General features: G+C 35.8%; 1 long non-coding RNA gene across 1 annotated transcript; it reads left to right on the plus strand.

The window, feature by feature from the left end:
- Positions 1-1,090: 1,090 nt before the first annotated feature.
- LOC149536298 (uncharacterized) lies at positions 1,091-23,291 on the plus strand. The gene is made up of 3 exons (XR_016357695.1): positions 1,091-1,211; positions 1,341-1,408; positions 23,086-23,291. It is a non-coding gene; the product is annotated as an uncharacterized LOC149536298 (long non-coding RNA).
- Positions 23,292-25,126: the final 1,835 nt, after the last annotated feature.

A 25,126-nucleotide genomic window follows, 5' to 3' on the forward strand; every position in this document is an offset into this window, starting at 1 on the left:
AGTTATTAGTGACATAGGTGATGCCCAATAAGGCAGATGGCCATATGGAGATCGTAAATCATTAAATGAAAGGTTATCTCTGTAATTTTATTTTAGGACAACAAAGAGAATGGATCAAGTAGCTATATTGTGGGGAGTATTGTTATAATTCTACATATCACATCACTATTGACATGCCACCATTTTGGTCTCTCTCCTTTTATCACCCTTTTTCTTTTCATTGATTTTGCTTTTGATGACAGCAAGACTATCCATGCCAAGAATTGGTTATAGGATCATCGAGATATTCTTAGGGCTCTTAGGGATAGTATTTGGTATGCACAAAACCAGCAAAAGATATATGCTAATTCCCACATGATGGAGAGTACTTGAGGTTGGAGATATAGATTTTCTACGCCTTTAGCCATATCGGTAGAGTTCATTCAAGAAGAGTGCTGCAAAAAAACTTAAACCTAGTTTTTATGGCTCGTCCAAGATAGTGAGGATTGGAGAAGTGTCTTATGAGCTTGAATTTCCATCAGATAGCTAGATTCATAATGTTTTTCATGTATCATTTCTTAAGAAGGCTATTGGACAACATGTTGTGCCCACTCCTAGTCTACTGGCCTTGGCTGAAGAAGGGAAGTTGATTTTGGAACTTGCAGAGGTATTGGAGGTGAGAGAGAATAAATTGAGATTTAGAGTGATCAAGGAATTTTCAGTGCATTGGACGAGTTTTCCACTTGAGAATGCAACTTGGATGGTGAAGACATTTTACGACATCCAACTTTGGAATTGCTCAAGGACAAGCTATCCCAACTTCTTCTTAGTAACTTCCCAGGTGTCTGGTTATCCTATTTTCTCATCCTAATTGGATAACAATCTATTGAAAAGTAATGCTTTTGTAGTCGCAGCTTTATTCAAGGAGAAACAGAGAAAAAATAAAGTATTGTTTAATGGGTTAATATAGCTGAAGTTACTTTATGTTTTAAAATGATATAAAATTTAAGTGAATTTATAAATTAAAAGTGACTTCCATCCCACATTGAATCCGTGGACTTAAGAGGCTATATATATATATATAAACTAGCATATTCTCAAATTTTGTACATGCTATTTGATTAGAATATTGAAGTTATTTCTCCATTGTTTCTGAGGTTTAATGCATGGGTTTTCAAGCATGAAACCCCTTGGAATTTGAAGGTTGGACAAACCGCAACTTTCGATGAGAGGTGAGCACTACTTAAGGTTTTGCTACTGAAATAAATAGCGGAAGTTTTGGTTTAAATAAGAAGCTATGATGCAGATAGAAGGTGACATGAATAGTATCATGAATAATGTTGTGAACATTGACACTACAGTATGATGAACAATGCCGCTACAACGCCATGGACAGTGCTGCTGCAGTGCACGATAGTATTGACAGCAGGTATTCCACATTTGTTGGAGCTGATTTTGTTTGCTTCATTACCATATGATCTTCTACATTCTTCAGCATATTTCCCTAAGGTTATGCATTATTCTGGGTATGTAATAGATCATTTTTTAATCAGCTGAGAAACAATGATATTAAATTATCACCATTGTGTCAATCTGAATTAGCATCTGAAATTTGATTCTTTCCCAATTTTTGAGAATTTTCTGGAAATAAAAGGTGTATAAAATAGTAACATATTTATCCTGTCATAGCTTTCTTTCCAAGTCCTTAAAGAAATCTTATCAATAAAAGTACTGAAATAGTATAAAAGAAAAATAACTGATCATTTTTTAGAATGATGTCTACCAAGTGCTTGTTAAAATGCTGATGCATAAAACTGGGTTATTTTGGTGAAGTTTTGTCAAAATATCAGATTCCTATTATCTTGCAGGTGTTTAATAGAACTCCTATGCAGTGAAAAATTGTGTTTGGTAATGTTTCTTTCAGACAAGAACTTAGAAGTTTTAGATCAAACCTTACATACAAATTTTTTGATGGATATGATACAAATATGAAAATTTAGGGACAGCAATTAGTTGAGGATCTTACAGGTCCTCTGGGCCTCCAACTTACTTTCTGCTATTTCATAAGCTCTCGTACTACTCTAAAGTGATGAGAAGATCCATAAAAGGCTCTCTCTTTGACCTTTCTATTGATGAGGCTTCTCTAATAACTTCTTGAAAATGTCTTGAATACTTTCCATATGTATTCAGTATGTTCAACTGCCTCCCAAGCTAATAGGATGTGTTTTCAAGGATTTGAGGGCGGGAAAAACCTCCTGGGCGGATGGAAACTTATATGGGCATTAAATGCCTCTTAAAATGCTTTAAATTGAGTAAGTTTTCCTTGTAATTGCCCTTTAATTGATGCCTAACCTGTGTTGGGTTTCTTAGTGAACTCTAGTTTCTGCATCTGCCTCAAAATTCCTCCTTTTTAGGCTCCGTTTCTATTATTTCATGAATTTCTTTCCTCTTTACAGCCTTATTTTGGCTATCATATGGACATCCATTTTACTGTATTATTAAGCTCTGGGAACAGAATTTCATATAGTTTTTTCCTCTTGGTTTCTGCAACCTTCAATCATGATATGACTGTCACAACTTTTGGTTATAGTATGCCTTTGTCACCTTGAAAGCCTGCCAATGTATCTCTGCCCAAGATTTTGAATTGCATGACTGCATTTGTAACAGCGAGAAGGGCTGCCTCATTAGCATTGCATACACACTTCCCCACCCTTGATCATGTTTTATGAGCATGTTTGATCTCTTGACAGAAAACTCTTCTGATTGTCAAGCCTCTTCTAGTTAAGAAACTCATTTTTGGACTATGTTATCTTCTATTTTAGATATCATATCCTTTCCTATGTTGAAGCACTGAATAAACCAATCGATCTGCTACACTAATATGTCTACAAACACTATTGTTCTTATGATTGTCAATATGAAAATGGATGGAAACAGTGCACGCTCTCAAAAGAATAGTGAATAGATGATCATAAAAATTCAATGCTTCCTCATAGCACTACATGAAACAGTCACATCTCTTTTGAAAATAGTAAATGGAGCCCATGACATTGAACAAACCTTCTCAGTCATCCATTTGCATAGTTAAACACACTAATCTCTAGAAATTATAGAATCAATTTCAACTATGTTTCTCTCGTTGTTATTTAATTTTCTTTGGATAATTTTCTGTAACAGAGCTATCAAGCTCCGGAATGGAAAAATGTGAAGATCCCATTACATACCTGCCAGATATTGGATTGAAAACTGAAGAATGGTGAAAATCTCACTATTGTCTCTTTTAAAACAATGATTCAAATAGTCTTGAATACCATAGAAAGGCACAGGAAATTTAGAACCTCAAATCGTCCCTATTGGGGAAACCTTGAATCGACTTAGTCAAAGCAATCTTCTTTAAATGAAAGTTATCCATCTAAAACCGTGTGTACTTGAAGAAGGACATTACAATGTGTAAAAAGAGATGGCTCTTGCAGACATGAGACATTATATGCTAATTAATATAATGAGATATATTACTTTTGCAAATTAGTCTAACAAGTATCAAGACCATTTTTTCGTGCAAAAATAAATACCCATTACAAAGGCCAAGGTGATTGTGAAGCCATTTAGTCCAGTGGAAGATATTTGATTGTCAAAAATAGTATTCTAACTCTCATGAATTTTATGGGGTTTTGATGCGGGAGCATCTTGGCTAGCTAGGACATATATAACAATATTTTCATAAAGTCTAGGTTCCTAGGTATGTTCCAAGTTTGTTTCACTCCATTCGTATGTAGTTCAAAATTCAAATTTGTGCAAATGTCATAGAGGAGGTATGCAAAGCATTGTAAAAAAGTCTTAGCTTGAGTGGTTGTAAACTATATAATGCCATAAAAGCATTTTCATCATTTGAATGATGTGAAAAGTGCATTAGACACTCATGCCACAATGATAGATGGCTAATTTTCCCTTTCTAGCTTGTTGTTGAGCCTCCAAAGGAATAGTTGAGTGATTGTGGGAGAGGATATAATGAACTACACATAGGGGAACAACCTCTTGTTTATGAATCCATGAGAATTCTATATTTACAGATGTTGTGTGCCAAGAATAATGCAACTGTGTAATGTTTGAAGTGATTTTATCAACTATTGATCATTCCTGACAACATGATTATCATGTTGTCATTGACATGACAATGAGCTTGGTTTTAACAACATCAATCTAGCAGAATCCCTTCACCTATTTGAAGGTATAGGCACTTGAACAAGGAAAAAAAAAGGCGAACATAAACTATTTGAGGCTTGGACACCCAATTTTGTGATTCTTTTACCTAATTTTTTCTTTTTGTTTCAAACTAGGGCAAGTGGTTACTTTATGACTCCTTTGGCCGAACTTATCAAAAGTTTGAATTCTTGATCCTTATAGATTTGCAGTTGAGTGTGCCATGTTTTGTGCCTAGTCCACAAGTGTAGGTGTCTTTTTTATGAAATCCTTTGTTTCCAAGCTTCTACATGGCACTTTGAATGTATTTTTTGAAATTTCCTGTATTTTATGTGCAATCGATGCAATTTGATTGTTTAGACATGTTAGAAATGTCCATTTACAACTTCATTATCAATTATAGGGCCTGATCAATTGATTTGATCTCTGCTGTTCTAAAACAGTCCAACAGACAAACCTAATTTGACTCTAAATAACAAGCTTTGGCTCATTTTGTACAACACAAGCATGCCTAATATTCAAATATGTTTAATAATAGATAATTGGATATCCAAATCATTTTTGAGACATAAATTACCAAGTGTATGAAGAAAGATATGACAAACAAATATTTGGAAAATGCTACAAGCACCTGGGTTACATATAAAGGAAATGAGCTCTAATAATGTGCTAAAATTTTGCTAATTTGTTTTAATGAATGGGTCAATGAAATATTTTAATAATGTCCATGAGGCCAAATAGTTTGATGAAGCCAAAAATAAAAGGCACCCAGTAATTTAATCTTTTTTCCTTCTATAGCTTGGATTTTATGTTGCATATCTTGGTTAGGAATCTGCAACCCTTATAATTTATCCAACTTAAATTAACTTACACAAGGTCTTCTATAATGTTTTCTACTTAAAATAACTTACTCAAGTTCTTCAATTTAGCTTTCGGTGTAACTTTCCTGAATATTTTTGTAGGCTAAGCAGTCTATGATGTAATGCCATTTTATCTTCTTATAATATTTTGATAATTTAGGTTAGATATGTGTATGATGCAAGTGTATTTAGTTAGCTTTTGTGAATGTCTTGTATAACAAATATTGTCATGTTTTAGGGATTTTTGTTCTTAGACTAGTCTAGACAAGAAAATGACCAATATTGAGTATGGGTTTCCTAAGTAAGCTTGGCATACCATTTCATGATTATGTTTTATTGGCCATTAAATTTAAAATATATATATATTTTTTGGTTAATAAATTTAAATATTGGTTATTCAAATAATCTATGAATTTGTATTTGTCACATACCATTGTGCTCAAGGGAAAAGTAACTAAAGGAAAGCACTCAAGGGAAACACCTATGGAAACTACCTAAGGGATGCACCCAAGGGAAATCACCTAAGGGAAGTATTCAAGGGAAAGCTCTTTGTTAGAATCTAAAAAGATTAATAACCCAGAAAACTAGTGCAAAGAATAAATATCTAAACTATGAATGCAAATGATACAAAATCAAAATAGCAACACAAAGTTAGTCTCCAAGAGAGTAATGCAAATGCTAGAAGCAAAATAGCATTAAGAGGATGCAAAAAACAAGAGATGCAAATACAAGCCAGGTAGCATGCTTATATAGGCTAGGAAGAGGGAGGAGGTAGCAACACCAACCAATGAGGAGAAACCATCTATCGGACTAAAGATAGAAAAGTATCTTCCCAAGATAGCTAATGGATGCTCACGTGTAGGAAGGTGAAACCTCACAACCATTCACCTAATAAGACATGCTTTATTAACCTAAGTGGAATTATTAAAAGTGTAGGAAAAACCTAGCAAAGTAGGAATAAAAAACTACACTAACACCCCCCCATAAGTGAAGCTTAGGTGGATGTAGAAATGGGTCCTGGCAAGTCAAGCCTGATGAGGTACCCATGTACATAAGGTTTCCCAAAAGAGAGAGAGAAAAGAGACCCCCCAAAAAAAGTCAGGACTCTGAGTGAGAGGAAGAGGCCCCCCCCCCCCCAAAAGATGAAACATCTCGCAACCCCAACAAAGCTCGCAAATGAAGGAACTTGCTCTCAGTGAAGGGTTTGGTGAAGATATTAGAAACTTTCTCGAAAGTCGAACAATAGCGAAGGTCAATGACATGACCATGGATGAGCTCCCGGATGTAGTGCATGTGGACCTCTATGTGTTTGGTCTACTGATGATGAACTAGATTTCGTGAGATCTGAATGACACTTTGGTTGTCACAAAATATGACTGATGGCCATCTAATCTAGATACCAAACTCAGTGAGAAGATGTTGAAGCCAAATGGCCTCACTGGCGGCATTTACAGCCCCCTGATACTCAACCTCAGTAGAAGATAGAGCAATAGTAGACTGCTTTTTGCTCGACCAACAAATAAGACCTGACCCAAGTGAGAAGCTATACCCTGAAGTAGACTTGCAATCCTCATACTCACCTACCCAATCTGAATCTTTGTAGCCCACCAAATCAAGCTCAATACCTGCTGCGTAGTGAATCCCACAATTATGAGAACCTTGAATGTAGTGAAGGATCCACTTGGCTACTTTCCAGTGCAACTCATGGGGCTTCTGCATGAATCGAGAGACCATGCCTACAACATAGGAGATGTCAAGTCTCCTATGAGTCAGATAAATGAGACTCCCAAAAAGTTGGTGATACAAAGTGCCATCAACAAGTGGAGAAGGACATTGAGCATCAAGTTTGATTCTAGAAAGGAAGGGAGTCGGAGCAAGCTTACAGTCAACCATATGAAACCTCGAGAGTAAATCTAGAGCATACTTGGACTATGTGATGGTGATCCCAAAAGGAGACTGAAGGATCTCAATCTTGAGAAAGTAATGCAACAAGCCCAAGTCAGTCATTAAAAAATTGTCCCGAAGGGCCACTTTGATAGCCTTAATGGTGGGTGAAGAACTTCTTGTGATCAGCAAGTCATCAACATACAAAACCAAAAATAGAAGTGAATCGCCATGTTGTAAAATTTAGAGATTAGGATCAGAATGGCACCGAGTGAACCCAACTAATAAAAGGAAGGAGTCCATCTTGGCATACCAGACTCAAGGAGCCTGTTTGAGGCTATAGAGAGACTTTCAAAGATGGCACACAAGTGAAGAATCCTGAAGGAAGCCCTATGGCTACTCCATGTAGATCTCCTCATGAAGGTCACCATGAAGAAAAGCACTCTTCACATCCATCTGATGTACTTCCCAACGATTAGCTACAGTAATGGCAAGAACAATTCGAATGGAATTCATTAAGGCAACTACCGCAAAAGTCTCAGAGTAGTCAATCCTAGGAACCTAGGAGAATCCTTTGGCAACCAAGCGAGCCTTGTGTTTATCAACTAATCCATCTGCTGCAAATTTTGTCTGATAGATCCACTTACATTGAACAAGTTTTCTTCCTTTAGGAAGAGGGACAAGATCCCAAGTGTGGTTCCTCATCAAGGAACTATACTCTTCCTACATATCTATATCCCACTCAGGAATACCAGAAACCTTGTGAAAGGACTATGGATTTGAGGTAGTAGAAATGAAGAGATGTGGAGCATCCTGGAATTGTGAACGAGTTTGCCTGGTGTCTGATGGATCCCCAACCCAATCACCTACAGACTGCAAGGTTTGTCTAGCCCAAAGTGGACAGGAAGATGGAGAATCTGGAGGGGAATCATTAACCTATGAATGATGACTAGGAGAGGAAGGAGGTGAGTTCTCTAAATCACTTTCTGCATCAAAAGTAGAGGTAGAAGACTGTTAAGGTGAATCTCACTCATCAGAAGATCTGTCATGTATTCCAAGTGACTCTAATATCAAGGTAGAAGGAGTTGAAGAAGTGATAGAAAGTGAGCTTGAAGATCCCTCCTCAAACTGAACACTCCTCTCAATGAATAACTCATGTGTAGTAGGGTGGAGCAATCGATAACCCTTCACACCATCAGGATAACCTACAAATATGCAAGGTCTACTTTGTGGATCCATGGCCTTACATTTCTTTGTAAGAATGTGGGCCCATGTAGGGGAGCCAAAAACTCGAAAGTGCTTAATCGATGGTTTTCAACCGCTCCAAGCTTCAAAAGGAGTAACTCCCTTCAAGGCTCGATGAGGAACACAGTTCTAGATATAACAAGCATAGTTAATGGCTTCTGCCCAGTACTGTGGTGAAAGAGATCTAGAGTGAATCATACAGTTTGCCATTTCCTTCAAGGATCTATTCTTCCATTCTACAACACCATTTTGTTAAGGATTGTATGGAACTGAATGTTGTAAATCAATCCCCTTTGAAGTGCAAAATCTTTCAAACCGATGGTTGACATACTCACCACCATTGTCTGTGCACAAAACCTAGATGGCTTTCCCAGATTGCTTTTCTACAAAAATTTTGAAGTCTTGAAGATGATCAAATACCTCTGACTTTATCTTGAGAAAGTACACCCATGTATATCGAGAAAGGTCATCAATGAATGTGAGGACATATTGGGCCTTGTTGAAAGAAGGATGTTGAAATGGACCAGACAAATCACTGTGAACTAACTCTAGTATTTGTGAAGCTCTCTATGCCTTACTTTTGTCAAACTTTTCCTTAGGATGCTTACCAAGAATGCAACCTTGGCAAACACCTCCTGAGAATTGAACCAAAGGCAACCCTGTGACCATGCTCTGCTGGTTGAGCTGATGCAAATAGCGGAAATTAAGATGGCCAAACTGCTCATGCCATAATTTACTCACATCATTAGAGTGAGTGAGAAAAACAAATGAAGGAGGATTAGGAACAAAGTGAGAAAATAGATAGAGTCGTGACTGATGATCTGCTCTCCCAACTACAACTACAAAATCACTATGCAACTCACGTATCTCCACTGAATCAGGAGTGAACTCAACTCGCTTTCTTGAACCTGTGTGAGTGATTTGGTATATTGATAGAAGATTGGTTGATAATGAAGGTACACAAAGAACATCATGGAATGTGCCATCCCCCACATCAACAGACCCTCTCCCACACACCTCAACAGGAGTGTCATCACCCATCAAAATAGAATGCATAGTACATGGCTCCAAGGATGCAAGTTCTTCCTTAGATGAAGCCATGTGGTGCAAAGCACCTGAATCAAGAACCCAAGTGGATGGTGAGGAAGCAACTGCAACAAGAGCCTTGCCCTTTCCTTTCCCTTTGTTGTTTTCTTTTGCCTTGTTAGAGTCTTCATTAGAACTTTGTTTGATAGACTCAAGAACACTAATATTATTCTTCTCAAGAATGTATGTCAAGTGATCAATTTGTTTCTTCAAACATTTATGTTCATCATGACCAGGTCTTTTACAATAGGCACATTTAACCTTTTCTTTCTTAGGCTTATCGCCCTTAGAGGATGAGGTATCAATAGTTTCTTTTGAAGCAATTGGTATCTGATCCTTCTTTTCCTTACTATTATTTTGTTTCTCATCCTTACTATTGTTGTTACTACTTTGTCCTTTTTGTTCTTTTGTGCCTTTGTTGGCTGCTAAGGCATGTGACTTAGAGGACTTAAGAGTGCTCATCTGGATTAGCTTGTCCTGTTCTCGAGTGAGATTGACAACAAAATCATCTAGAGATGGCATGGTGAATTGAGTACCAAGTGCACCCTTAGTAGCATAGAAGGTAGACACAAACACAGAATATTTTGAACTTAGCTTAGAGAGAATACTAAGAATCAATTGTTCATCTTTCTTTTCAATTCCACATTGTTTTAACTATAGCCTTAGTGATTTTAATTTTGTGAAGAAATCTTGGATTGTGTTGAAATTTCCTGGACTTAAACTAATTAATTCATTTTCCAACATATGATCTTCATTAAATCTTGTGTGCCGAATAGTGTTTATAGCTTTGTCCATACTTCATTTGGTGTATTCAAAGACTCAATGTAAAATAGAAAGTCAAGAGAAATAGACAAACACAATGTTCCATATGCCTCATCACATTTGTTAAACCACTTAGGCTTATCTTCATCTTTAGCAGGTTTAGTTAAAAGTCCCATAGTTATCCTATTTAATCCAGCTTTCCTTAAGTGAATTGTCATGCGTGATTTTCACTCAAAGTAATTGTATGGAGTTAGGATGGGCATATTTGTTTGATCCATGATGAAAAAATGCAGAGAAGAAATGCTAAAAAGAAGAGAACCCAGTCACGAAAATGCCCCCCCCCCCCCCCCTTTTTACTCAATCAAAGAACCCCTCCAAAGAAATATGATTTGGCACTTTATTTTAGTGCATTTACAACTACCACTAGAGAGAAATACTTAGTGGTCTTGATTTCAATGCATTACAAACCCTCATGAAGAGCATATGTTGTAAGTGAAACTTAGGCACGATAATCAAGGAAACAAATAGCACCACTCTGATCTACTCAAAAAATCATGCACTTTCAAAAAAAGAATTGCCTCGATACGAGGTCGTATGAGAAAGTTATGACCCTCTGAAGTTTCCAAAACGAGAACTGTGTACAGTTACGGCCAAGAATCTGCAATTTCTAAAAAATTTATGCATGAAAATCAAAAAACAACTCCACTAGTGGATAAAGCACAAAAAATAAGCCAAGGTCATAACAAGAATCATGAAAATTGGAGTCTGTATGAGCAAGAACGAGACATTTGAAAATTGCGTTCAAATTTGCGATTTCCAACGGAGAGGGGTACAGTTGTAGCTTTCCACACTCGGTCCTGCAAAACATAATATCCGTTGGACTTATAGGTCCAAAATGTGCTTTGAGTGACACAAGGAATATTGTCAAATGCTACATGTGCAACCTTCCCACTTGCTGGTCTAATGTTATCAGTCTGATATGTACTTACAAGTAACTATAGGTGGCTTCTAATGCTTGAGAATCAACACACCAAAATGTAAATTATGCTCTGATACCACTATAATGACCCTACTCAAATCTGATCCCAAAATGCTGATAAAGGTTCATAAAAACACTTTGCATACAAGGGTCATATGACTGATATAAAATTCAGTATTCTTTTATGGCTCTTTCCTTCACTTAGCATCAAAAAGAATGCTTGCAAGAAGATTCTGAATTGACTAAACAATGACCTGACATGAATGTGCAACTTATTCTGACAATATTCAATGCATATATGTGACTGAAACTACTTGCAATATGCAGCTATACCAACTAGTAATTTTGCAAATAGTTGGAATGCAAAATTATAAGATTATTTATGCCAAAAAGAGTTATTTATGCCAAAAAGAGAACCTACAGCGAATTGACATTTTTTCAAACAATTGGCATGTAAACTAATAAGCTGATCATGAATGAAATGAACACCTACAGCCAACTGGCATTTTTACAAACAGTTGGTATACAAACTAACTAGCTGATAAATAAAAATATTGAATTGCTCAAATGACACCAACAACTATTATCTCCTTAATTACAATGAAATTTCTAATACAATGCTCATGAAATATGGCCAAAACTTTTTGGCATTTACATGGATTACAAAAATGATAATGCTGGTATAATGCACACCTATAGCTAAAACTTATAACACCTAAAATGCAATGCAAACAAAGGAACCTAGTTGTAGATGGCTGTAATAATTTTCTTCAATGTTGCCCCTTCTGCTTTGCTTTTTTTTCGATCTGCTTTTTCATTTGCTTTTTCTAGATTTTCTTTTTTCGTTTTGCTTTTTCGGATCTTCTTTTTTGAACTGCTTTTTCAGATTGCTTTTTTCAGAGCTGCTTTTTTGGACTACTTTTTCAGCCTACTTTTTTGGGTCCGCTTTTTTTTATAAAAGAAATCAAACCCTCAATCAAATCTCTATCCAAACTAAATATACCAATGAAGAACAACATGAAATGGCTGAGTACCACTTCCAATGTGCAACCCTTCATAAAGTTTTTCACTTCCTTAGTTATGCAATCTCTTGAGAGGTATCATTCTCAAGGATTATGTTGAATATTTGCAAACCTGGATGGTGCCACAAAGGCTCAAAGAGAATGTAGTTGAATTATCAAATCCCGTCTGTCCAAATGAGAGGCCAAGCCCTCTATTTATTCACTTTTCTAAGAAGTTACTAAGAACTTCTAGAAGCATCCGTTATAAAATCCCATTACAATGCACTTTTATAATTAAATAATTTTATAAAATAAAAAGTGCAATCTCAATTTAAAATTATAACATGTAGGCTGTGTATAAAAAGTAATGATAAAATAATATCTCCAAGAGCATAATAAACCATCCAATCCTCAAATAAATGCTAGAATGACTCTCTCATCACACCCACCAGTCTACGAGAGTCCATGGTAGACTGATCCGGCTTGCAAAATGATGTCAGCTAAAATGGGGACATTACACAAAATATATAGATTGCATGCAAAATCTAAAAGATACCCAGATGGTTTTTCGGGGCTGCGAACAAAACTCTGAAAACATTTTTCTTGCTGATGTACAGAAGATGTTGTTGTAGTCTAAATCAAATGCCTAAAATGGCTCCAAAAATCAAGAAACGACCCCAACAACCAAAATACGACATAAAAATGATGGATCAGCTTTCTAAGTCCATCAATGGCATGTTGGAATCTACAATACTAATTGAAAACTCCAAATATGCAAGTTGGTTGTTAGATTTGAGATTGAAACCCCAAAAAAAAACCATTTTTGTCAAAACTTTTCTGATTCTCAAGATCATCCAAAGATGCAAGAGAAGAACATACTTTAGTTTTCAAAAAACTACAATAAAATTTATTAGCGCCCCCCCCCCCGAATCTCTCAAATAAAGAAACTAAAATCTACTCTTGCACATAGAAAAGCTCTGATATCATGTTAGAATCTGAAAAGATTAATAAACTAGAAAACTAGTGCAAAGAATAAATATCTAAACTATGAATGCAAATGATACAAAATCAAAATAGCAACACAGAGTTAGTCTCCAAGAGAGTAATGCAAATGCTAGAAGAAAAATAGCATTAAGAGGATGCAAAAAATAAGAGATGCAAATACAAGCCAGGTAGCATGCTTATATAGGCTAGGAAGAGGGAGGAGGGTGCAACACCAACCAATGAGGAGCAACCATATATTGGACTAAAGATAGAAAAGTATCTTCCCAAGATAGCTAATGGATGCTGACATGTAGGAAGGTGACACCTCACAACCATTCACCTAATAAGACATGCTTTATTAACCTAAGCGAGATTATTAAAAGTGTAGGAAAAACCTAGCAAAATAAGAATAAAAAACTACACTAACACTCTTGAGAAAAAGGAACCAAAGGGAGCACCTAAGAGAAAGCACTAAAGGAAAGAACGTGAGGGAAGCAGCTGAGGGAAATGACCTAAGGGAAGCACTCTAGGGAAAGAGCTTGTATAGTGTGGGAGAGTATGTTGTACTATAGGCAGGCAATGGTGCAGGTCTGTGGATTGCACTTTGTGCACGTGATTACGTATGGGGTCAATCCAAGATATATGATGAGTGAGAAGTTGTCCCTGCGATGACAAAGGGAAGCATGGGAAATTCAATCTTCTTCTAAGTATGTAGATTTATTTGTCATCAATACTAATAATGTATCTGTAGATGAGAAAATGGAGCAACATAGATTTTAATACTGACTAAAGTATTATGCCAAGAGAATTCACCACTTACAAAACTTGAGATAATGATAGTGCTTCAAATTTTCCAGATAGTTGATCACCAAATATTAACAACACCAGAAGTATATTTAGATTCAAAACACAATTTCAGATTACATTGGCCTTAGACAAGATCTGAGCAAATACAAATCAGTCGTCAAATGATGATGATCAACAAACTTGGCATACCGGTGAAATATTAGAGTGATATATGCAACAACAAACTAGGGAGGACTTAGCATTCTAGCCATTGGTCTTAATTGCATTCACCAAATAGGGAGGACTTAACATTCTACCCATCGGTCTTAAATAGCTCAACAATGGAAAACTCCCAAGGTTCACAATGTGATATCCCCATGTTGCAAATATATATATATATATAATGAATAAATAATAAAATAGTTAAATAATGTTAAAAGACAAATTAAATAAATAATAAATAATAAAATATAAATATGATTTGTATAATGATCGAACTAAAATTAACAAACTAAAATTAACATATACAAAAGGATCTTTGTCTATGAATATAGCCATATTATAGGCAACAATCAATTATTAGATATAGCTTAAATAATTACTTTATATATATATAAGACACGGATTTGGGCATGAGATGTACATATAAGATACTGTGCATCGAAATAAAATTTCTTATAATGTTTACAGGCAACCATGGATTATTAATCATAGGTTGAATAGCAGCGTTAATTAATATAAATGTAAGATTGTGATAAAAGTCAGCGCCACAAGACAATGACTATCACAGATATGAAAGAAATAAGTATCTTGCCATTAGTATGGAAGATGTGATGTCTACAGTAAATAATACATAGCTATGGAGTTTTATATGGAAATAAGTTTTATAAGATAATCATTATAAATACAGTTCCAGCGATAGGTATATTCGAGGCTGCGAGAGACAAAGAATGGGGGAAAAAGATACATTTGGAAATATGAATATATCAAAGATAACATGAAGCCTAAGGGAGTGACATAACAGTCAATGGCAATTTCATGGAGCATCATGAAGTAGTGAACAACAATAAATTAAGATCCACACAAGTCTCAGAATCTGTAGTTCTTAAGACTGTCGGGCAGCCCGAGAACCATGATACGTACATATATTAAATACTGGCAATAAAAGATTGGACGTTGAATTACTGTTGAATACCTTTCTAGCATCACCCAACAATAGCATTCAGTGATAAATGTCAGATAAAAATAGGAATCACAAAAGCAAATATAAAGTATTTGATATTTGTTATACAGCAGCTATGGAATGATACACATAACATTGATATCCTCAGACTGATATATTTGTCAATAAACTAATAAAAAAATGATAGTTTGTGAAATCAAAACGAAATGCTATTAAAAGAAATTAACCAAAACAAAAGGTGCATTTCTCCATGTTGAAAAGACATGAATCCAAACAAAGTGAGATATAAATGAAAGATATTTTTCAATTATCAAAGGGGAGGAAAAAATCGGAAGAAAGCAGCACGAGTTGAAACAGGAAGAATATAACCTTCAGCAATTCTCATCAACACCAAGATTGCAATACGAACATCTCAGATTGGGTAACTCAGGCGTAATCACTAGATGGACTAAGGAACTCCATAAGAAACTGCAGAGGATTGAAATCACAGTCAGTATTATTAAAGATTTATTATTGGGGTTCGCCCTATCAGGAATCTATCCATTAAGCATATACATCAACATCAAATATTCTTTTCAGGACAGAATACTACAGATTATAAGGAACGATTAAAATTGCAATCTAAATTCTTACTTCCTTATTGGGAAAGTATACCTTGCTGAAAATCAATGTGGACTTGCTTTTTGAAAGAATTATCTAATCTGGCATAATTGATTGCACAAGAAAGGATAGACAATACTAGTGCCTGATTTTTGGAAACAATACCAACCTATCCACTATAACCTTCTATCTTCAAGCTATACAGAACAACTCCATCAATAATCATATTGGAGGCGACAACGTATATTACCCAAACAGGATCAGACTTTATTGTCATGTTTAATTGTCTCAAGTAGTACAAATCATATCAAATTCACTTCTAGACATATATTATTGATGATTAGAGGGTGGTACTCTATCATATAGTTCAGTTAGTAGATTTTGATATGGTGAATTAAAAGCTATTGCTCTAATATTCAAAGGATAACTTATTGTGGGACATTATACATAACTAGTGTGACACAACAACAAGCACTTATGACCGAAATAAAAGATAAACCTAAGATATACATAAATTAATTAGAACTACAAATACAAATATTTTATTTTGTTAATTTTGGTCTAGATATTAAATAAATTAAAGGTCTTCTATTATATAATTAAATTCTAGGACTATTTAAATTAATTACTACATTGAATTTGGGAACATGACAAATTCTCATCACCCAAAGATTACTTGCCCTCGAGCAATCCACCATCTGATCAATACCATCAGCTCCAGGATTCCAAACCAATTGCATAGGCTAACTAGGTTAGTTGACATCAAACTTCCATTGCAACACATAGTTTTCTAGCTTTCATAGTACCACTCTAATATAAACATTGTCATGCCCTTTACTAGGATCTCAATGGCAACAATTGGCATAATCCTTTATACAGACATAAACACTAACACAAAATTAGCTAGAGACACGACCACAACCATGAAGCAACAAACAAAACCTCAATGACAGACAACCTCATCAGACAAAACCTTGACATAAGATAGAGCCTCATTAGTGAGAAAAGCCTCAATGGATAGAACCTCAACAATGAGCATAGCCTTAGTGCATAGAATCTCAGTGGACAAACCTCAACAACAGGAAGAGCCTCAGTAGAGAGAACCTTAGCAATGGATAAGGCCTCAACAGAATACAAAACCTTGGCAGTCAAAATCTTAAGGGATATAACCTCAATGAAAGACAGAGCATCACTGACGAGCAAAGTCCCATCGAATTGAGCCTCAACAATAGTCAAAATCTTGACTAACAAAGCCTCAACAAATAGAGCCTCTGCAATGGGCAAAGCTTTGGCAAAGAGAACCTTGGTAGAAGATAGAGCCTCGACGACGGGCAAGGCCTCGACAAATAGAACCCCGATTGCAGACATAGACTCAAAAGATAGAACCTCGGCAAATAGAGCCTTGGCGAAGAATAGAGGCTCAACAAAGAGAACTTCAGTGGACAAAGCCTCAATGAGCAGACAAAAAGTGACAGGGAGAGCCTTGAGAGAGAGAGAGCCTTGGCAAAAATTGAAGGGCACAAACCAAGACAAAATGAACACAATAGGAAAAGGGAAATATTATTATAAGAAGTGATATGTTATTTCATTCAGTACAATGAAAGCAGACTCAATGACATGCCCTATAGCTTACAATGTTATTAGATTCTGGAGAAAATCCTTTCTCGCAAAACCTTCTCCCAAATTCCACCAAAAAACTATCTTTACAATACAATAAATGACTTTAAGTAGCCTGAATTAGGTTTAGGGTTAGGAATGCATTCTAGGATATGCCATTTGGCATCCACTGCCAAAATAGAAGGTTCTAGAAAACACGTCACAAGTTGGTGTAAAATTAGAAGAATCCAGAAATGGTAGTCCAACTTCTGGGAGGCATAACTTTTGATTTGAGACTCTGATTGACAAACCGTTTACATTTTTGGAAAGCTCTCCAAGTACTTTATAGCCCTATGGACTAGCTATGCTCATCTCCCATTTTTTAGGCCTGTATGAGGCCATTTAGTGCCTCAACTCTAACTTTGAAGCATTATTAGGAGGTCTCTAGGAAACTTAAAATTGCAATAATTTTGTTAAGTTTGTAATATTGAAAATAGGAAAAATGTGAATCCCATCTGGTAACTCCACCTCATATCCATTTCCTAAATCATGTTTCTTCAAAATTTTGTAGGGGCCAAATTTCTTCATCTTCAGCTTGTTGTAGGTACCCACTAAAAAATCGCCTATTCCTCAAGTATACCATAACCAAATCCCCAACTTGGAACTCCTTACGTTTCCTCTTTTTATTTTCTCTAGCCTTATACTGTAGGTTCATCATGGTAATATGTGCATATACCCCCTCATGTAGGTTCTTGACATGTTCAGTAAGGTCGTCTACCTCAGCACTTGTCCTCTCCCCTTGCTCCATCTTCCTCTACTCTGGTGCAGTCCTTGTACTACTCCCATACACAATTTGGAATGGTGATCTACTAGTACACCTATTCACACAATTATTGTAAACAAATTCTGCTTGTGGTAGAATCAAATCCCATCCCTTGGGCTTATTTCCTACTAAACACATTAGCAAATTGTTGAGACTTCTATTCACTACTTCTATTTGTTCATCAGTCTATAGATGATTGCAGAACTGAACTTCAATTCCATTTTCAACTTCTTCCACAAAGTCCTCCAAAAATGCTCAACGAATTTAGTATCTCTATCAAAAACAATACTTTCTGGGAGACCATGTAGCCTCACCACCTCTCTGAAAAAAAATTTTGCAATATGCACAGCATCATGAGTCTTGTGGCATGGAATGAAATGTTTCATTTTGGAGAACTTAACAACCACCACAAATACCGAGTCATTATCCCTTTGTGTCCTTGGCAATCCAAGAACAAAATCCATACTTATGTCCTTCCAAGGCTTTGATGGAACAAGCAATGGCTGATAGAGTCTAGTATTGTGACTAAACACTTTGGGTGTTTGACATACTCAACAGCTCTGCACAAACTTCACATCTTGTGATAATTGAGGCCAAAAATAATGTTCACTAATAATGGTAATGGTCTTATCTCAACCAAAGTGTCCTACCATCCCTCCACTATGTTTCTCCTTGATCAATTTCTCCCTCATGGAACTCCTTGGAATACATAATTGACTTCCATTGAACAACATACCATCCTGAATCATGTAATCTAACCACTTGGTCCTGTTTAGAGTAACAGGTTCTTTACAAGCCTTCCAAGCCTCTACAAAGTCAGGATCCTTAGGGTATAGATTCTTGAGTTCATCAAACCCAACCACTTCAACCTGAATTACTATCAGCTACAACTGTTTCCTACTTAATGCATCAGCAACCCTATTAGACCTTTTGCTTCTATGTTTCAATACAAATGTATAGCTTTGAATGAAATCTACCCATTTGAAATGTCTCTAATTCAATTTACCTTGGCCATTTAGGTACTGCAATGCCTAATGATCAATATGAAAAACTAATTCTTTTGGCAACAAACAATGCCTCCATTTCTTTAAGGCCTGAACTATTGCATAGAACTGTTGATCATAAACATAATATTTCTTCTTTGTATGATTCAAATTTTCACTAAAATAGGCAATAGTTTTACCTTCTTGGCTCAACACAGCCCCAATAGCACTACCATTTAAGCATCATAATCTAGCTGGAACACTTTGTTGAAATCAAGAAGTGCCAACATAGGTTGCTCTATCACCTTCTTCTTCAGCAATTGAAAACTCCTTGTAGGTGTTGTAATCTACTTGAACTCTTTTCTGTCCCCCCTCATTGTTTCAATTAGGGGTGCACATATACTACTGAAATTCCTGATGAACTTCCTGTAAAAACTAGCTAGACCATGGAATGACCTCACCTTAGTGGTAGACCTTGGATTAGACCATTCCAAGATGACCTTAACCTTCTTTGGGTCCATTTTGAGACCTTTAGTTGATACAACAAATCCCAAATAGACGAACTCCCTTTTTACAAAGCTACACTTCTTCAAATTAATCAACAATTACTCTTCCCTCAACCTTTCAAGGACACTATGAATGTGCAATATATGTTCATCCAAAGACTTACTAAAAATCAAAATATTGTCCAGATAGATAATAACAATTTTTTCCAAAAAATTCTTTAACACTTCATTGATAAGCTGCATGAAGGTGCTTGGCACATTGGTCAGTCCAAAGGGCATGACTAATCACTCATATAGATGCTCCTTGGTCTTGAATGCAGTCTTCCACTCATCTCCCTTTCATATCTGTATCTAGTGATAGGTGCTCTTGAGATCTATCTTTGTGAAGTATTGAGCTCCACTCAAGTAGTCCATAAGATCATCCATCCTTGGCAAAGGAAATCAATACTTGATGGTTATTTTATTTATATCTCGTGTGTCTGTACACATTCTCCACTCCATATCCTTCTTTAGTGCTAGCACTATAGGTATTGCACATGGAGTCAGGCTCTCTTGAATCAAATCTTTCCTCAATAACTCCTGAACTTGTATGTTTAGCTCCTCAGTCTTAGTAGCAGTCATCCTATGAGCAACCTTGTTAGGCAAACTTGCTCCAGGGACTGAATCTATTTGATGACTAATTTGCCTTATTGGGGCAACCCTTCTAGAACATTATCATAGATGATATCTCCATACTCACTTAATAGACCCAAAACTTCAAGTGGAACTTCATTACTACCTTCCTTATCCTTTGCAAGAATTAAAGCACAACACATATGCTGATGTTTCATGCCATCTAGAAATTTTCTTCCATTAACAAGACATACCATAGCACTATTGCATACCTTTTCACCCTCCTTTATCAAGGGTTTCAATTTATGGTGAACTCCATCCTTTGTCAGAGAGTATGTATTTTCATGACCACCATGTATAGCATGCCTATCAAACTGCCACGACCTTCCTAACAATAAATGGGAGACATCCATTGGGATGATGTCATAGAGGGCCTTGTCATGGTAACTCCCAATCTTGAACTTTACCAAACATTTCTCACTAACCAAGACCTTATGATCATCTTGCACCCAAGAAGTCTGATAGGGATGGGGGTGTTTCTCCCTCTTGAGCTTTAGCTTGGAGACCATCTCCTCTAGCACCAAGTTGTCAGTGCTCCCACCATGAAGAATCACATCACAATATTTACCCTCACACTTGCACTTAGTATGAAACAAACTCCTCCTTTGTCTAGGTTCAGTCTCACCACTCAACAAGACCCTTTCATTAACCAAAACCTTTCCTCTTTCTGCATCCTCTAAATGTGATGATTGTGCATCATCATCTAGATGAGCAACCCTTGCTTGACCATCAGCTCTTGTATGTCCTTCCTTGGCATTGAGGATATTCGTAGGTATGATGACCTTCTTCATTGAATAAAAAACAAGTACCATGAAAGCCTCCTCTTCTTGAACCTTGTCCACATCCTCTATCTCTTCTTCTCTGGTGTCTAAAGTTTTGATCATAGGACAAGTTGAAACCATCGTTCCTTTTTGGTTTCGGATGGTACCCACATCTTCATATTTCTTGTGGTTCTCATTTCAGCCTCTAAATGACCTGCCATCACCTCTTCCTCCTTGATTGCACCATCTTTGCCTTCCATCACTAGTACATTTGAAGTCATTTTTTGACTAATATTGGTTGAAATTTTGACCCAATTTTTTACCAAATTTCGACCAACCCATTGGTTGTAATTTTTGTCGTCCAAATTTTGACTAAAATCTAGTTGGTCAAAATTTTGACCAATGGGTTGGTTGAAAACTGTGTGTTGCCATGGTGCACTTTTCACCCAGATGTTGGTCTAAATTTCGACCAACACCTTATAGTTTTTGACCATCATTGGTCAAAATTTCAACCAATGATGGTCAAAAACTGGCAGGTGTTGGTCTAAATTTTGACCAACACCTGGGTGCAATTTTTTTTTTGACTGGCATGATATAAGCTTCTAGTATTGTATCCTAAAGATGATAATGGCAAGTTTACTAAAGAAACTGGGCAGCTTGCTAGTTTGGATGTCTTGGGTGATGGAAATGTGGCAATTGTCAAGAGCTTAGATGAACACTCATGTCTTATCATGGAAGAAGTGTACATGGATATTTATGTTTATACACTTCTTCCACGATAAGACATGAGTGTTCATCTAAGCTCTTGACAATTGCCACATTTCCATCACCCAAGACATCCAAACCAGCAAGCTGCCCAGTTTCTTCAGTAAACTTGCCATTATCATCTTTAGGATACAATACTAGAAGCTTATATTTCATGCAAGTCAAAAAATCTTCTTGGCCATGGCCTGGGGTAGTATGAACCAGCCAGATGAATGCCATATTCATCCAGCTCAGTACAATATCTCCTCTAAGAATTGAGTGAGGCAGGAGTCATAGAACACTAATAGAGGAATTGAATCATAATAGCCAACATGCTATAATTTACAAGCCATTGAGGCTAGTAAGCTTTGCTCCTACATTAAAGCCATAGAGAACTAATTCTTGGAAAATAGTTCTCTGATTCCTTGTCAGATGAATTCGAACCAATGGTATCATCTAAGGAACATCCAAAAAACTTCTAACAAACAAAAACCTTGATGATGGATCACAGCGTGTGATCCAAAATGTTGATGAAAAAAAGTTATACAATTAGATTAAAAAATCATAGTGATTGATTTCACAGATTGTCAAAATCTACTTACTCTTAAACAAAAATCTGCAATGTCTAAAGTATTTGGATCCTCCCTTGTTTCCATATTGAGAGGAAATAAAAATCTGCAGCATCTAAAGTATCTTGAATCTTTCTTGTTCCAATCCCATGCATGCTCAAAAAAGATTTGCATGGTATGGCTGAGTTAGTCTACGTTGAAGTGGAAAAAAAGACTAAGGCTAATGTTGTTATTTCTATTTGCCTGGTTATACTCTTGAAGAATTCAGTGGACCTATTTTTCTTGCATGGTTTGTAAAAATACAATGCAAGACCTGGATGAGAATATTTACATTCTGATTCATATTTTACATGTTGTGATGTCTGATCTAGTAGTTGTCCAACCACAATGAAAGACCCTTCTGTTACCAAGGCCAGTTGCTCTGCTTACAAACTAAGCTCTGTTATACTGTAGAAGCCATCCTGTGTAGATCAAAATGTGGTAGAAGTTAGTACTGAGAGATAAATGCTCCTGATTTGTTATGAAAAGAGAAACATATTTGAATATCTAGGTTTCTAGCACACCTAAATATCATACAATTAACTATATATTATTGTGCATAGCTTGTGGTATTTATTGTGTGAGTTTATTTGATCGACATTTGAGATCAAACATTTTTTTGTCTTGCTTCATTCTGCTAACGGATTATGTAGTTTTGAGCTCAAAGTTCTATAGTCCGTAGACCAAGAGGCAAGGAAAGAGGTCACTGTTATTGCATACAAGATCTCTAATAGAAATACTGATAAAGATACTTACAATCTTAGCTTTCTTGGTGCTGATGTATGGATCTTCAGATTTATTCTTCAATGGCAATTGCTAATAATGTGTATTCTGAACCTGCAGGTTAAATCGATCTTGGGACTGCAATATACATTTGTACTTGATATGTTGCATTGTCTCCAAGTTCGGTGAGCATATATAATACATGGAAGAGTCAAACATATGTTGAAAGGGGTTTTCTAATCAAATTTAGATCAAACATATGTATATATCAGCACTATTCTTCGTCAAAAAACTCTTGCATACTATAAAGATAGCCAAAATTTGCATTAACATATCTTTTCTATAAGATAGCTTTAAACCTATGTCTAAGTTAGATTAAATACATATATTAGTAGCAAATATATATTTGGATAAAAAGAAGTCTCTTACAATTTTAGAAATTAAGAAAAGCCCTACAAAATTTCATAAGGGGACATTACAACCAAATAATTACAGCATTACAAGCAAAGGAAATTTAAATGTCACTGACCTCTTCCAAAAATATGGTACCATAAGAACCAGAGCTGAAGTCTTTGACAACAACTTCAGTAGTCTTGGCTCTAATTGTCAAATCATTTTCAAGTGGCATAACAAATATGAAAAAATAAGGAATATATCAACTGCAATGATATTTGTAAGCACCTAAATTACATGTCCTGTTAATCAGGCATTATTTTCAAAATAAGTATATTAAATTTGAGAACAGAGCATTTACCTAGAGACAACTAGGAAATAGTGGCGATGCAGTGTTTCTATCTCCCACAATGAGCTCACTGTAAAGAGACATGGAGATACATAGTTGGATCCACAATAACTGATATTACATGTCATCAGTTTATATATAGTTGGAAGTTCAAATTACTTTGCATGAACTAATATCATTTTGTCGCATCAGTATATATTCAAACTCAACATTTAAATTACCAAGTAGTAAATTTATGTTAGCTTAAGTTGGTTTACCAACGATAGTCACTAAGTTGGATTCTCTTGACAAATGAACCCAAAATACAATTAATTGCATTGAATTTTAGCGTCTCTCTTTGAAGCATTTACTTGGAGACTTTGGGTTTCAAGTGTGGATTATTCTAGTGATCATCTGTAGATACTACTACAAAAGGTGTTAAAAACCTTTTTTTGAAAGCAGCCAACATATTGTTGTTGCAATAGATTTAGTTAGTACTCTACAATTGAAGTGGGCATTCCCTATTTTCTAAGGGATGGATGTGAAACAAATAGAAGTACTCTAAAATTGACCCACAACACAATGCATGTGAAACAAATAGAAGCACCTATGCATTATTTTTGGAGATACAATGTGTTCCTTACCTTACAATGTTAAGATTTTGAGATAACATCCTTAGAATGGATATCTCACGAAGGGTAGTAGTAGTAATTCCATCTTCATCATGCTCAAGCTTAGCTTTCTCAATTGCCACAATCAGAGCAATAGCTTGATAGTCACCTCAACTGTAGACTTCAACATCAAAATCCAAAAGTTATTTATAAATAGGAAGAAAATATGTGAACTTACAACATCTAGAAAGCATATACCTAAAGAAAAAGATTTATGATGACATTGTAGTCAACAAGACAACCCCCCTCCATTTGAGACATCATCAGTGCAAAATTAACAGCACCCTAGAAATAATTTTCAACAAATAAGACCTCTTTCTTTAAAACATCTTCATATTCACTATCAAAAAAATATTTTTATAAATTGATAATACCTAGGGATCAGAGCACAAAATTGTCTGAAGGAGAAACAAGTAATCTAGAGTGTACCCAACCTACAAAATTCATGAGTGCCCTATGTAATGCCTCATTCACAATCTGTAAAGCTATAAGCATTAAACACAACAAAGAGAATGTTGAACTAAAAGAAATAAATGCTTCCAAGAAAAATATATTTTTTCAGTTAGTTTAAACATAAACAAGCCCTATCTTCCATCATAAGTGACAAGTGAACAAATCCAAGGTGTACCTGTTTACAATAAATAAGTATTTTATCAAATTCCCTTCTTTCAACAAAAGTTGCTACAACTTTGGGGGTAGGCCTTGCTTTTGTGATTCCTTGGTATGTTAGTTTGAGCTTCACTTGTTTTGAAGAATACTATAATATTCT

The sequence above is a fragment of the Cupressus sempervirens genome, chromosome 10 (genome assembly GCF_028749045.1).
Source record: "Cupressus sempervirens isolate cs-2001-9-10 chromosome 10, ASM2874904v1, whole genome shotgun sequence".
NCBI classification, from domain to species: Eukaryota; Viridiplantae; Streptophyta; class Pinopsida; order Cupressales; family Cupressaceae; genus Cupressus; species Cupressus sempervirens.